Source organism: Anabrus simplex, chromosome 5 (genome assembly GCF_040414725.1).
Source record: "Anabrus simplex isolate iqAnaSimp1 chromosome 5, ASM4041472v1, whole genome shotgun sequence".
NCBI lineage: Eukaryota > Metazoa > Arthropoda > Insecta > Orthoptera > Tettigoniidae > Anabrus > Anabrus simplex.
Genome location: NC_090269.1, coordinates 254,419,640 through 254,436,600, shown reverse-complemented (window position 1 = coordinate 254,436,600; position 16,961 = coordinate 254,419,640).

Below are 16,961 nucleotides of genomic sequence, written 5' to 3'. Positions count from 1 at the left end.
GCCCATAAAAGTATCAGCATATTACTGCAGATCACACTCTTTCTAAAACAAGTGTCAGTTGAACCCTTATATTTCTGACCAGGAATGAAGGAGGAAGTTGGCTAGATGAATTCTGAAATCATCATAATTTAGTCCATGCTAATAATGAGCCCAAACACCACAAATGATGGCTGTACACATGGACAAGACCTGGGATCATCTGAAGCTGATTGCTGTCTTATTAAGTAGTGAATATTTAAGATTAACTTAAATATTATAACCAAGTGGTCTGCCTATTCAATACAATATGTAATTTATTATATTTAGTTCATGTTTTGTCCCTTAAGGGACATCATCAGCTATAATAAATTAACATTAATATATCAAAATATAAAACAGATATTATTAAGACTGGAAAGACACATTAAAATATTGATATATGGTACATTTAAAATAAGATCTTAGAAATGTTGTTAAAACTGTAAGTCATTTGATCGACAAAAACGGTTGAATTGTCCATTATACTCTTGATAATATTCTTGGGAAATAACAGATGTGCTTTATAAAATCTTAAATGAATAATTGTTGTGAATAGCACACTTATTTATATCTCTTGAGGAAAGATTTGTTAGATCTTTTATATGCATTCCGTAGATAGTATATGCATTGAATGCTTCAGAATTTAAAGTCAACTCAGGGCCGTAGTGGTAAAGTTCTTTGTAGTAATGAATATTATTTTATCTGAAATAAAAATGAAAAACTGAGTGTAAGTAACGAGAAATCGAAGATGAAATTAATATAACGTAATATAATCGTGTTACTTACTCCTTGTTATTGGCACTGATGTGTGGAGAAGGACTCACTTCTACTTATTTATTATAGCTGATGATGTCCCTTAGGTGACAAAACATGTACTAAATATAATAAATTATATATTGTACTAAATAGGTGGACCACTTAGTTATAATATTTAAGTTTATCTTAAATATTCACTACTTGATTATAGTCAATACAGGATTAGTATTACCTGAAATGAAGCTGTTAAAGCTTGTTACATGTAATGCTGTCTTATTGATGTTATGAAAAAGCTTCCCAAAAATCTTGATATGTCATCAACCTACTGTGTCCTTGGAGGGGTCGTACAGCAGCTGATGCGGCTTTCCATATAGTTTAAAAAAAAAAACACCAATTTGGTAGGTATTCATTTCATGACTTTCTGGCTTTAATATACATAGATTTTAGTGCGAGTTTTGGCCATGCATAATGCACGTTTTTAGTTTATTCCATGTGAATAGAAATTGTTTTAAATTACATTAGAACATAAGTAGATCCATTTTCCCTTCCCATTTCACTGCCCCACTCAACACTCCTCACACATATTTTAATTATTTTTATCTTTTTAAATATTAATATTGTTTCAAGCATAACAAGGTACTTTTTAAGGAGCTTTTAGAGAAGAAGAGAAATTCTTTGTAATTTCACCAATGCAATGTAATGTAGCTGAAGATGTTCCTAACGAATGAGACATGTACTACAAATAATTTGCTTAAAGCAAATATATAGTATCAAACAGGTGGAAGTTTACTTTTATTGATTTAATGTAAATAAGATTTGATATGAGAAATGAAGCTGATTTCTTGCAAACAAGATATAAATTCGAAACCCAAATGGCCGTGTGGCATTCGGCTGGTTTTGGTACCTCTGGTGGTATACGGTACTAAAGATGCACTGATGGCTTGGATGTAGTGGCATTTCATGAATTTTTGCAGTGTATGTGAGGAGTAACTGCTGCCTTCTTATTCCTAAAGGTGGAACACCCGCTTCAGCGAGTAGGCTGTGAATGGGGCTAGTATAGAAAGCTACCATTATCAGACTAACTCAACTATGGTGAACACTGTCTAAAAGGTTCAGCATAGATCTTGATGCTGAACCATAAACTGCACTACCATAGTCCATTCAGCAGAGGACAGTTGCTGTGTAGAAACGTAGCAGCACTCACGGTCAGCCGCCCCCACAACGAGGTGCCGCTGAGAAACTTAACCGTGTTAAGTCTCCTCATGCAGGCAGCCTTCAGCTGATGGCTGTAGGGTTGTTATGTTAGTCTCTTATCAAAATGGAGACCCAAGAATCTTCAGGTGTCTACGCCTGGTAAGACACTGATTTGCAAGCGGGGCTCTGGTTCAGGATGCACAGGCCAATGCTGACAGAAGTGTACAACTGAGATTTTCATCACTGAAAATCGAAAACCATATTGCAGAGCCCATCTGTTGACTTGGTTATTAACTCACTGTAGCTGTTTTTAAGCAAACACCATCCTTCCAGAGCTGTAATTTAGAGCTAAATCGTCTACATACAGTTTTGGAACAACTGCAGGCCCAGCAGCAGCAACTATGGCGACTGTGAACAGCATGACACTCACAAGGGAACATCGGCAATGGTTAAGTCGCTGATCGCGATGAAACTTGGAAAATACATTTAGGTACACGTAAAAAAAGATGTTAGCATCAATTTTGGGTGCTGACATTGAATAGGGCATTAACTAAGATGCCTAAAAGTTGCAACATTTCAAGTTCCGTGCAATCAGCTATGAATACCTGCTGACCAATGCTAAGCCTGCACACTTCCTGCCTGGAGACACACCCTCTGCACCGCCTCCCCTCCCCCCCTCCAACTGGTTCGCCGTCGCACGTTTCCCTTCTCCCTGCGCTTGCCGGCTGCTTAGCTGTTGAATGAGACTGGCGCTATATTTTGCTTCTTTTCATACTATAATTATTGAAATCCTTTAAATCACGTTCCGTTTCACACATAATGATAATAAATAACCTAAACTTATATACTCATAGTTTATTCAAATTTTATATTTTCATTCCTGCTAATTCTGGTGAGTTGTCACATTTGTGGGTACAACCCCGAGTTAAGCACCATCGGGTGTGGGCAGGGTGGGATAAGGTACTGCGTCCGACCTACGCTTAAATTATTATTTACTTCTATAACGCCTTCAAGCTGTCAGTAGTGTCCTTTAGAGTGGATATACATATGAAATTAATTAAATTAAATCACCCATCTTTTATACAACGTTAAATATCTTTTTATTTAAAGAAATTACGTGCCCGGGTAGTGGATGTCAATGAATGTAATGAGATTCGGTACCTCGGGATATAAAAACCTGGTTACAGGTCCAGACCTTCTTTGCATGCCTGTCCCCCACCCCCATTTTGTGTACGCTATCCGTTGTGTCATAACAAAATGAAATTGCGAACAACAGCAATTATAAACTCCAAGTTAGAAACTACTGGTATTTTCTGTATTGCGTACTCTGGTATAAAGAATCTAGGTAGAATGTTTTTAATTGTGCTTGTATTGCATCATTTATTTATGTTTTGCAGTGACAGACACAGCACATTTCATTTGCAGCAATGGTTGTCGAACATAAATCAATTTAATGCACAGACAACTTTGATATGAGTATGACGTGGAATGAAGTAAAGTTTGACGTAATAAGAAAAGCCTTGAAAAATAAAAAAGATGTGCATTTATATATGCAGTAGACATACATAAATCACAGGCAGACGTGTACTCTTACTTTACCGGTACTTTGCGTTATAGTTGACAAAGGTCTATGCATTCAACAAGTACCAATATTAAAGTATCACACTACAGTTTTCTGGGTACATACGTAAAAATGTAAATGGCTATTGTATGAACTGGTACAACAACCAAAATTTACTAGGCAACACAACAAATGACTCTGCATTTATTACATCAGGCAGACTCCCCATCAATAACTAATAGTAAACAAAAACTATTTTTGGTCTATTCGAAACATTAAAAAATAGTAAAAAGACAACTGAAACAAAACACAATTAACAACAGGCACCATACTTTTATCACGGGACGTATGCTTTACAATATAAGTGTTCCTCATAGAAGTGTTTGACGCACAAGTCCTTTGTACACCAAGCACATTTGACAAAACCAGTATTCGGCCACAAAGAACATACCAAGCCAACACTGTCAAAGGAATACTCTACCGGGTGTTCAAACTGTCCAGTATGATCATCAAGGTACCCACTGCTGTACCACGAGTACTTCCACATGTTTTTGAATCAAGGAGATGTCAGCTGGAAATGTAACAGTGATTGCAACATTAAGATGGTGTTACAGTGATGCAGCACAATGTCGGTTTTCATAAGTCGCAGCCCGGAATACATTCGTCTTGAACACGTTTTCCAAATATGAAACCCATACACATCAAATGGCTGACAAACTGCTGTAGTGCCGGCTGGAATCTTCATAACTTCTACTTCCGTGCCATGAACAAGCGCATTGTGGCCAGAGAAAGAATCTAACAATAAAATATTTTGTCCAGCGGGTAAACTTGGTTTCAAGATGTCATTATACCAGCTATGAACTTCTGCTTTGCCCATCTTTCCAGATGTGGTGCACACAACATTAATATTTTCATGTGAAAATATTCTTTTCTTAACAAGGTAACCAAAAACACCATTTCTTTCCTTTAAAACTATTAGGAACGGGGAAAGTAGCTCACCTTCTGCTGACACAGTAGGCATAATCATGTAGCTGTGCGTAGCAGAGGGAACTGATTGGACTACCGTGCTAATCGAATTTTCCCCTGCGCGCGCTAACGTTCTGCCGGTGTACATTTCCAAATTAAAGCCCCTTTGGTCGCTGTTAAAAACATGTGATGGGCTGTGTAACTGTACTTTTTCTCTTATATTTTCCACAAACATTTGGGCTTCCACCATAATGTCAGTTTCCCTATCAAGTTTTTTCGTTCTTGACACAACAGTAATTTTTCGGGATGTGATCCCAAATTTGCTTTTGAAGACGTACAAACAGCCTGAGGATGCTTTAAAGTCATGGATCCCTCGAGAGCAGGCACTTTGCATTGCCCACTGTTTGATGGTGACGTCATGGGTGGTGGATGTACGGTACTCCACGTCAAATTTTTTCTTACAATCCATCGCAATAAGACCAAATTTGTCTCGGAGAGAGCCTCCTTCATCCACTACATTTTTCCAGGCAGAGAGCTGTGCATCACTATGCAAATGACGGAATTTCTTTCGCACAGTTGTAAATTTCAGATTTTTCCGTTTTCCACTCCTCCAGTAGTTGACTGCTCTTGTTTTATACTGTAAATCTACGGTGTCCGTTGAATTGGCACTGTCTTGGCTTTGTCCCAGTTCTGGCTCACTATATTCAATATCCTCTACGTTTTCCGCTGACTGATCAGACTTGTACGTCAAACTTGTACGTCAAACTTGTAACGATCTCCAAATAGAGACTGTCACCTTCAAGACAGTAACTTATAAGCTCTGAAAAACAAAAATAAAAATAATTAAAATACATGTTATATGTATATCTATTGACAGGAACAACAGAGAACACAAGTGTTTGTTAAAAAAAAAAATGAGAGAGTTATCGGTATAAACATATCAGATGGTCCAGTGCTGAAAACTAAACCTAAAATTTCACATGCAGCACAAAAGACCACGCTTCAATCTATGTTGTTACGGCCTATGTCACGCAGTGTGATATCACCCCGTGAGCGTCAAAACCTATTTGAAAACAGTTGCCTGCTTAACACTCACCCTCAATCACGTCATAAAGCTGCAGCTCTCAAAAGTTCAGTGGACCTTCTTCACCATGACTTCCGTGATTTGCTTGAAGATGAAAAATAATTTTTGGCACGCTCAATGACATTGCGCTTAAGGAATCATTGCAAACGTTTTCATAAACATTTCAGAAAATGTAAACTTACTAATACAATGTGGAAATTACAAAGGAGAGCTATGAGGAAGGCGGATAGAGTATGCAAAGTGTACCACAGGTTCTGTTCGACAGTTAAGCAGACAGGCAGCGCAAGGAGAAGGGAAATGTGCGGAGGTAAACCAGAAGGAGGGGTGGAGGGGAGGGGGTGCAGAGGTGTGGCACAAAGCAGACAGTATTCCGGCTAAGCATTGGCCAGCAGGTATTCATTGCTGTTCACGCGGAACTTAAAATGTCAAACTTTTAGGCCCCTTAGTTAATGCCCTAATGAATGTCGGTACCCAAAATTGATGCTGACATCTTTTTTACATGTACTTCAATGTGTTTTCCAAGTTTCATCGCGATCGGTGACTTAACCATTGCCGATGTTCCCTGCTGGCCCTGTGGTACTCCATTGTCTTGAACGTAATATTGAGAAAATGCATTCCCTACTCTGACTCAAAAGAGGTGGAGGGATATGAAGTTCTCAATAAACGTTGACAAATTTCCCCAAAATCCCCACTGGTGTAGTGCGGAGATAATCTCATATCACCAGGTGTGTCATAACCTTTCTCCAGGTTAAAAAGCACGGCGACTAGGTGTTCCCTCCAGAGAAAGGCACTCTCCAGTCTGACCAGATGATTGGTGGCAGACCAATGAGAGCAAAACCACACTGGTATTAGTCAAGAGACCTCCCTGTTCCAAGGTCTACACAAGTTGCCAGTTCACCATCCTTTCAAATCGCTTACACAGGCCATTTGTAAGACATATAAGCCTATAACTATCCAGAAGTTTTGGATCTCTACCTGGCTTGAGAATTCTTATTAAAATTCCCTCACACTATTGAGATGGAAATACTCTCTCACTCCATATTCTGTTAAATAGGGTGAGGATATCATTGAGACATCGGCCACTAAAATGTTTACAGTAAACATTTAATTGTGGATTTTGTCCAGTCCAGGAGAAGAAGAAGAAAGTTAGACATTTTACAAATGATGAAAAATTAAATTTTATTGAGAAAGCGGATGCTAATCCACGCATGAAACATGTGCAAATAGCCCAGATATTGAGCATTATTACGAAAACTTTACACATAATCGAAAGCGATGTGTATAGTTCACGTCTCTAAAAAACTTTTTCCTTCAAGTTTTGCTATGTTGGTGTTCTTAAAATGTATTATTTCACTATTTGTTTCATTAATTATAATTGTAGACACTTGTTTCTTTGTTTTCATCATAATTATTTTTATGTTCAAACCAAACCTTAAATTAAAAAGCGCAATTGTTTTTCCACTTTTTAGCATGTTGCCTCTTTAGGACAAAATTTTTTTTGGTCCCCACAAAAATGTCCTAACCAGTTTACAGATGAGAAAGAAAGTAATTTGTGCTTCACAATTGAATATCTAGTTCTTCAATCCAGCGTACAGCATCTGGAGTTACTAGCAGGAAGTCAGCTTCATTACTGTGATAGGCTCGAATCTTACAATCCCTGACGATATGATGAATAGCCTGGTGTGGAGTTCCGCAGTCACAGTCTGGATTAGGTAGCTTTTTTCCACTTATGGAGAATGGCTGCACTGGCCATGTTCTGTTCTGATTCTATTTAAGGCAGCTCAGGTCTTGCATGGTAGGTGGGATCCACTTGGAAGTCTGGAACCTGATAAGGTATACAGGTGCACATCTGTTGCTGCTTCCCATCAACCTTTCTACTCGTCAAGAGATTTAAAATCCTTAGCATCCATGTCAGCAGAATCACGCAAAGTTGGATGGTGTGATTTTAGTCTATTAAGATTCAAAAGTGCACGGGTAGACTAGGATTTCTGAAGATCTAGTGGAATTCCTTCATAAAGGCAGTAATCACTGGAAGCAGGATAAGCAAGGAGAGGAAGCTAATCAACGGATTGCGCCAAGGATCAGTTCTCTCACCATTATTGTTCAACTTGTATCTCTGTGACCTTCCTGACACTTCATCCAGAAAATTCTGCTATGCCGATGACTTAGCTCTAACCGTACAAGATCAGGTAATGGAGGCGACTGAAGAGATTTTTTTTTTCTATTTGTTTCATGTTGCACAGACACAGATAGGTCTTATGGCGATGATGGGATAGGAAAGGCCTAGGAATAGGAAGGAAGCGGCCGTGGCCTTAATTAAGGTACAGCATTTGCCTGGTGTGAGAATGGGAAATCACAGAAAACCATCTTTAGCGCTGTCGACAGTGGGGTTCAAACCCGCTATCTCCCGAATACTGGATACTGCAGCTATCGAGCTCGGTTGAAGAGATTCTGACCAAAGACCTGTCCTTACTGGAATACTTTTGTGACATATATTTCTGGCAGCACACCAACATGTTCCCCTCATTCATAATAAAGTAATTCCTTTCCAACCTTCAGTACCTTCACAGAATTGGTAAAATTACATCACCTATGTGTCCATGTGAAGAAAAACCACATCTGTAGCAGATTATCTTCTCAACTGATGCAGACATCTAGTCATAAAGAGGTCCACGTACCCCCAGCAGCCAAGTGTTCAGCTATGCATTGTTATTTCCAATCCTAGGACTATTAAGTTTATAAATAAAGTGTACCAAACCTTGAGTTAGTGAGAAATACCAGACAAACACAGCAACTATAATTAATTACATTTTTCATATGCAATCTCAATACTAAATATCCTACGATATACCCAAAAGGTGAAACACGGTTTGTAATGGTTCTTTATTTTCTTTTATACTGCCAGAATTAGCAGGGATAGGACCTGCCAACTTGGGCTTAGAAGGCCAGCACTCTAGCATCAGAACCACTCAGCCCACAAATTAATATTTGCTGAATATAAACAAGCAATGGTGTCCACTGGTATAGAGAAATGCTGATTCTGATCAAAATGTATGGTACATAATGCATTTTTGCTGTGCTTAAGATGTATAGAAAGTAAAATACAACTTACAAATGTTGAAAATTTCTGAGATTTTTAGAAAGATGTCTTACTTTTCAATGTCCAGAAATGTTCACTTGTTTGTAAAATAAACCTTCAGCTTTAAACTAGAAAAAAAAAAAAAAAAGGACAGACAGACAAGTTTTGTGCATCAAATATTCCCAAGACATTAAAAAAGAGAAAGAGAATGCATTTTCAGGTGAAATAGCTTATAAATGTATGCTGGGGAATTAACGAGATTGACTGGCACTGAAAGTGTTAACCAGACTTGCCTAGAAGAATATTTGTAAGGAAAGCAGTAGAATATTTGCAGTATCATAAACCTAATATGATTGAGTCCAGAAACTACATACGTACTTCAGTGCATAAGGTGTAAAGAATTCCGAAGAACGAGGAACTGCATATATCATGTATAAAAAACCAGCTGCAGTGCTTATGTATTCAATCAAGTTTAATTGGTTGACGATTTCTGGCATTGACTTTTTCCATGTTGATGGAGAAGTCTTCATTTTATGTGATGGAATCTCTTCAGTAGATTCCTCCATTTCTTCATCTGGCACTTTAATTCGAACTCCAACTCTCTCTGTTGTATGGATAAATGGAAGAATACATTGTTAGTTTATATGTAAGCAGACAAGGACTGTAATATCTTGGAATGCCTATGTACAGTGTTCAAAAACATTTTTGCATATTCTGGTTTAGTACATTTTTTATTTTGCTATGTGTTGTCAATAAATTTGTACTCCTCATAGAGATACAATGTCAATTAAGGTTTTCAAGACCACAAATAAAGAGATCACAGCAAAAGAGAACCTAGCTTTGTGTGTTATTAGGCTGTGTGCAGTGTTTCGCTCAGAACGTTGCATTTGGGCACATCAATTGGACTGGCATGGAATTCCAAGATGCTGCTTAGCCAGTGTCTGCACAGTCCTGTGCTGTGTTAGCAAGTAAGGGTTGCTAACCTGGTAAAGGAGAAGTAAGGCATGCCAGTCCGACTTATGAACCCAAATGACACATTCTGGGCAAAACGCAGCACATGCACATAACCAAATAACTCTAAATATTAGTTCTATTGCTGTGACTTTTACATACATTATACATTTTGAAGTTTAGGCCTATATATAGATAAAAACAGCATGCAGTCAGCTATGTAAAAGCAACAAAAATGCAACAAAAGCACAAAGTCGGTAAAGTGGGATTTTGAACACAAAAAATTATTGTTCATTATATGGAAGATCAATTTCCTGGGCCCTGCTCCTTAAAACTCGACACGTGCGACAAATTCAACAGTTATATGAGAACTGACAAATTTGTCTGTACGACATGACAATTTTTTCTCTCATAAATATTACAAGTTTCCCTTACATTTAAATGTATTTAAATTTAAGAATTTCATCTTATATCCATATTGAACTGAGAACGTAAGAGAGTTGGACCCTTTAAGCTACCTCTCTTACTTTCCCTTATGTGACAAGCAAAATACTGTAACTCATCAAACTTAACCCACTATTGCTTGCGCCGTTAGTGAAAAGTCTAACAATGGTTTATTTATAGTTTTAACTGGTATATCTATGCCATCACCTCTTTGATGTATTAGATATGCTTTCTTTGAGCTCTATGTCAGTGTATGTTATCGGTTCAAGACACAGCAGGAAGTCATTCGGCAGTCAACCAGCAAATTTCTGAACACCCGTGCGGCTTGTTGGATGAAATCTACTGTGGGAGTGATGGTGTCAGGTTCCACTCACACTCCTAAGATTGCAACAATCACAGTCTGACATCAGTTTAAGTCAGTCTGTTCTGAGTACAATCAATGTCTAGTTAGTTTTTCCTTATGATTGTGATCTAAATTGTTTATCAGTATGGTTGTGTTGTGTTGACTGTAGCTTCTGATCTGTGTTGTGTGTGATAGGTAAGTCCACATAATTTTATCTCAAGTGACATACTGTTTCCATCCATACATAATGATAATAATTGTGATTATGGTGACCAGGGGCGTACCCAGAAAATAATTTTATGGGGGGTAGGGGATGTAAGTATAGACTGCCTTTTGTAGTAATTTGCTCCAGGACTGCCTAAAGGAGGAGGTGGTGGTGGTGGTGATTATTGTTTTAAGAGGAAGTACAACTAGGCAACCATCCTCTATTAATACTAATCAGAGGGAAAATGTTGAAGGGATCGACACTTCGAAAAATGAAGCTATCGGTCAAAGGAAGACAAGGGCCACAAAGGGCGTGAAAATGAAGGACTCCCTAACCCTCGCAAACCTAATAGTGTTGGGGTCAGAAAAGAACAAGAGTAGACCAAGCGAGGTCGGATAGGATAGATGAAAGTGAGGAGCCTGGCATAAGTAAGTGGAAGCAATGTCAGTACTCAGGAGGAGGGGGATGACAAATCAGACATTTCAGGGCAGGATATACCCCCAAAATCCCCATCTGTGTAGGCCCCTGATGGAGATAATACACAGTAATACAGTGATGCTTTTCCCTCGTGTGTCACATAGTTATGTGGAAAAACTTAACAAGAAGATGCCAAGGGCAATTATTCAGTTGATGACAGGAATTCCAATTCAGATGCCATATAGTATACTTGTTCATATCTAAAATTCTAAGAGAATTTAACTGTATAAAGTCCACCTGTTCAATTCAAGTTTGCCACTTGATGAATGGTCTGTCTAAAAAGCTACATAGGACATGTTTTGACCTAGCCTAGAGGTCATCATCAGCTAAAATAACACAAAGATGAAAGACATATACAAAAACAGTGATACATAAAAAACTTGAGATAAATTACAATCAACAAATGCAATGAAAATCTACAAGGTGTCTTTTTTAAGTAAGCGGCATTTGAAAATAACTATACAACAGAGGACAATTTTCAAACACCCCATTTATTTGCAGATTCTACTAACTTTACTCTATTTTTCAACACAGTGCCAAGTTTGTTTAAACACTTATCATACCTTACAACTAAGTTTAGTTTTGAATACCCTCTTCATGGAAACTTGCCACCTGTACCAATAACCAAAAGGTCATGGCTGTTTTCACTTCGTCGTCATTATTGTAGTGGTTGCCGCTGAGGTGATGTTCGAGGTGGCGGAACAGATGGTAATCGCTTGGCGCAAGATCAGGGCTGTGGAATGGGTGGTCTAAAACTTCAAGTGTCCAATAAACCTCGGGTCTGAGCTACAGTGTGAGGCCTTGTATTGTCATGGAGAAGGACAATTCCCATTGTCAGCAAGCAGCGACTTTTGTTTTTTATTACTCTGCGTAGCTTTCTCAAGGTTTGACATTTGGCTTCTGCATTGATAGTGGTTCCTCGTTGCACAAAGTCGACCAGCAAAACACCATGCCTATCCCAAAACATGGACACCATGATCTTGCGCTGGGACAGAGTCTGTTTGTCCTTCACCTTTACAGGCGAATGTGTGTGTCTCCATTCCATGCTCTGTTGCTCTGATTCGGGAGTGATAAGCAAAACCCATGTTTTGTCTCCTGTTATGAAGTGACTCAACATGCTCTCACCTTATTCAGCATAACGAGTCAAGAACATCATCGAACACTCAAATCTTTTGTTTTTGTGCTGCTTCGTTCCTTGCCGACAAAAACCGTATCATTGACCGAACCTTGCATGGGGCGGGCGAGTCGATAATCTTGAACATTTGAGCAAGCACAGAACAGCACCGTACAGGTTAGCAACAGAGCTGCAAGTGAGCACTTTTGTTCCCAACGCATGCCGGCACACGACTTATGCGCTCACGACGCGCGCGCAAACTACTAGTGTCTACAACAAAATGGCCATAGATTCAATCCTGGGTGAACATTTTAAACATAGATTTTCATTGCATTTGTTGATTGTATTTTATCTCAAGTATGATTATTTCTCCTAAAGGATATGTTGATATTGTGTTTCCTAAATAATAATAATAATAATAATAATAATAATAATAATAATAATAATAATAATAATAATAATAATAATAATAATAATAATAATAATAATAATAATAATAATAATAATAATATCAACAACAACAACTCCAGCATTGCTGGTCCCAAACCCGGGGGACCTCATGTTGCAAGTGATGGGGAAGGAGGAGGGGGAGGAGTAACAACCTCGTGAAAAACCTGGGTCCATCTGGCTCCGGATGGTAGCACGCTGTAAGGGCCCCTGCCTAAGGTTACAGGTGGTAACCTGGTCAAAGGTCTTGAAGGCGGATGAGGAATTTAATGCCCCAACGGTGGAGAGAGCGGAAGAATCTAGTGGAGTAAAGCATGAATAAATAAACATTTCGGAATAACAATCCGATCTTATCTTGAAATTAATTTCCTACCTTGCACAATGTACAATTTCAATTGCAGAATGGAAAGTCCGCTGAATGAAAGCACTACCCCAGATGGTACACTGAAGAAAATGGAAATTGCAACACCCAGAAGGAGTGGTGCTACATTGCTGCAATTGAACATGCAGGATGAGTGTTTGGTTGTGATTTGATGATTACACTTTCAGGTCCCTCTGAGCGCAAGTTTGGACAACAATCAATACAAGATATGCCCACCACGAGCTGCAATACATTGATGAATTTGTCAAGGCATGGAGTCAATAAGGCCCTGGATCGCTTCCTGAGGAATTGTGGCCCATGCTTGCTGCACTGCATGGGTCAGTTGTTCCAGAGTTGTGGGTGGCTGAGGACGGTTAGCCAGTTGTCGACCCATCATGTGCCACAAATGCTCAATAGGACTGAGGTCCGGGGATCTGACGGACCATTCTAAGGTTGTGATGTCGTGGAGAGCTGCTCTGGAGATGCGTGCAGTGTGAACCTGGGCATTGTCCTGCTGAAACATCCCATTAGCAATGTTCGCCATCAAAGGGACAACCACTGGATTGAGTACCCTATCAACGTACTGTCGAGCAGTCATAGTGCCCTCAACAAGCACTAACTGTGATTTCACATTAAAGCCAATAGCACCCCAGACCATAATGCTTGGTGTTGGCCCTGTGTGCCTCTCGACAATAAGATCTGGACAGCCCCTCTCCCCGGTACATCGGCGCACACGATTCCGGCGATCACTGCATGCAAGACAGATGCACGATTCATCACCAAAGACGACCCTATGCCATTCGTCGACCCACGTCGATCTTTCTCGACACCAGGCCAGCCTTACACGTCGCTGTTGTGGGGCCAATGGAACACCTTCTGCAGGGACATGGGCTCGTAAGCCAGCTGCACACAGGCGATTACCAACTGTTTGTTGTGTAACGTGGGGTGCCACAGCTGCTCGAATTTGCGCTGCTGTTGCATGGGGTTCCATCTGGGCCATCCAAATGATGCGGCGATCCTCTCTCACAGTTGTTTGTCGTGCTGGACCTGTGCCAGGTCTACGAGTGTGGGTACCTTCATTTGATCACTGCTGCCATACATGTTGCACTGTAGATGCTTGTCGGCCAACACGTGCAGTGACAGTCCTTAGCAATAATCCAGCCTCACACAGCCCAATTATCCGAGCCCTCTCAAACGACAGTTGTTGATAGCGTGCTGTTCTCTGTTGTTGAGGCATGTTTGACAGGGAACACTTCACTGCACAGACTGCAAGTCAACTACGCTACACCAGAGTCCGTATACTGGAGTTGATTCCTCCGCGACCAATCACGTGAGGAGACCTGTAGCAACAATCCAGTGGGTCAGAAACTTTGATCGTTTACATATCTACATGGCATCGTTCCATATCTTGAAAATCAACACAAACAACTAATGCCTTCATGGTGTTGCAATTTCCATTTTCTTAAGTGTAGCTCAGAAAAGAAATCCACCATTGCGTTATGCAATGCATCGGGATCTAGGGTTCTGGGGAGTCCCAACATCTGCAATAAGGGTGAGTCAAAGCATCCTTGGAATCATTTCTGGCTTAAATTTAAGAGGAAATTCTTTGCAGGCACTCTTAATGTAAATTCCTTGCTAAAAACTGGCAACCAGAAAGAAATGGAAATTTTCTTAGATAGACATGAAATCCAGATCTTAGCAGCTCAAGAGACACGGTTTGTGGATGAGAATGTAACAGAAACCAAAGATTATAGAATCTTTAACGGTAAACCAGCAATCAAAATTATGAAAGGAATGCCACTACTAGGTAGCACCTTTTATGTCCATAAAGCAATAGTTGATAATGTTATGGAATTCAAATCTAGTTCAGAAAGGTTATCTCTTCTCACACTTAAATGCAAGAACAAAAAGTATACATATTTTGTTAACTGTCATGCACCAATAAATGAAGATGATAAGAAGAACCCAAGTAAAACTGAAGAATTCTGGAGTCTTTTAGATGATGAAATATCAAAAATTCCAAAATCAAATATTATTATTCTACTAGGTGATTTTAATGCACAGATAGGCAAACAAAACGTTTTCAGCAAAACAGTAGGGACATATCCGGCACACAAAATAACAAACAAAAATGGCATGAGACTAATTAATCTCTGTAAATCCTTTCACCTAAAATTATGTTGACCTTTTTTAAGAAACTTCCATAAAAGGCTAAAACATGGGTGTCCCCAAACCCGATGTTAGGTGAATTTCAATTGGACCATGTAGCTATTTCTTAGATAAGTATTAAGGAAATTATGAATGTTAAAGTAATAAGAAGTGGGGAGTTTGACTCCGATCACTACTTCTCTAAAATTAAGCTAAAGCTTCTACCTCGCAGGAATCAAAAAAGGCTGAGAAAATTAATGAAATACAACAAAGATAGGCTTAACATTACACAACCAAGCTTGATAGCTGCAGTCGCTTAAGTGTTGCCAGTATCCAGTATTCGAAAGATAGTAGGTTCGAACCCCACTGTCGGCAGCCCTGAAGATGGTTTTCCATGGTTTCCCATTTTCACACCAGCCAAGGCTGTATCTAAATTAAGGCCATGGCCGCTTCCATCCCACTCCTAGCCCTTTCCTGTCCCATCGTCGCCATAAGACCTATCTGTGTTGGTGTGACGTAAAGCAACTAGAAGAAGAAAAAAAATTACACAAGCGACTATAGAAAACTTTCAGGAAGAAATTAAAATAAATCAGCATGGCAAATGGCCAGAATTATCTAAACAGATTAACAGTGCAGCAAAAAAAGTATTTGGATCAGTTAAAACTAAAAAGAAAGTATGGTGGAATAACGTATGTGAGGAAGCACTAATGGAAAGAACGAAATAGTGGAAAAAATGGAAATGTTCTGGAAAGAATGAACACAATGATTTATTTAAAGTACAAAGAAAAAGAAACAACAAGAATAATAAGCTAGATTAAGAAATCTTTTGAAAATTTGCAGCTAGTACAAATTGAGAATAATTTTGTAAGAAATAACTCTTGAAATTTCTGTCAGACCTTTAAGAATAACTTGAAAGGTTATCAACCCCCGAGTATTTGCTTCAGAGATGCAAATGGTAAAACTGGCCTTAACAATGCCAAGAATTGTGAGATTCTGGCAAAACACTTCGAAAACCTGCTGAACTGCCCTGAGTCAAATCATAAATTAGAATTTTCAGAAATTCACAAAAATCTAGAAGCTGATTCACCTCCAACAGCGGAAGAAATTAAGAAAGCATTTAAAAAATCTTAAAAGTAATAAAGCTAGTAGGGAAGACTCCATAACAGCTGAACTTTTAAAATGGGCTGAACCGAAAATTATAGAAGATCTACAAATAATCTTTAAAGAAATTTGGGAAACAGAAAAGATCCCAGAGGATTGGAAAGTGGCTCTAATACACCCATTACACAAGAAGGGTAACAAGCAAGATGTCAACAACTACAGAAGTATATCTCTCTTGCCAGCCATTCTCAACAATACTACTAAACAGAATAAAATTGACACAGGACAGTCAATTGGGTGAATATCAAGGTGGATTTAGAGAGGGAAGATCTTGCTCCGAACAGATTTTCAATCTGAAATCTATTATTCGACACAGATTAATAAACTCTAAAGACATAGTTGTAACATTTATTGACTTTAAAAAAGCTTTTGACTCTGTTGATAGGGAAACCCTACATAAAGTAGTCCGTGAATTTGGAGTTAAAACTAAATTGGCAAACCTAATGCAGCCACTCTTTTTCAACTGTGTCATGGAGAAAATTGTAAGAATTTGGAATGAAAAACTGAAAGAATCCAAAATATTGCCACTCATGCTGGGGAAAAAGAACAAAGGTGTCGCAATAAATTGCCTAGCATTTGCAGATGACTTTGCCAAACTTTCAGAAAGCCTTACAGATGCAGCAATGCAAGTCAATCTCCTTGAAAAGACACC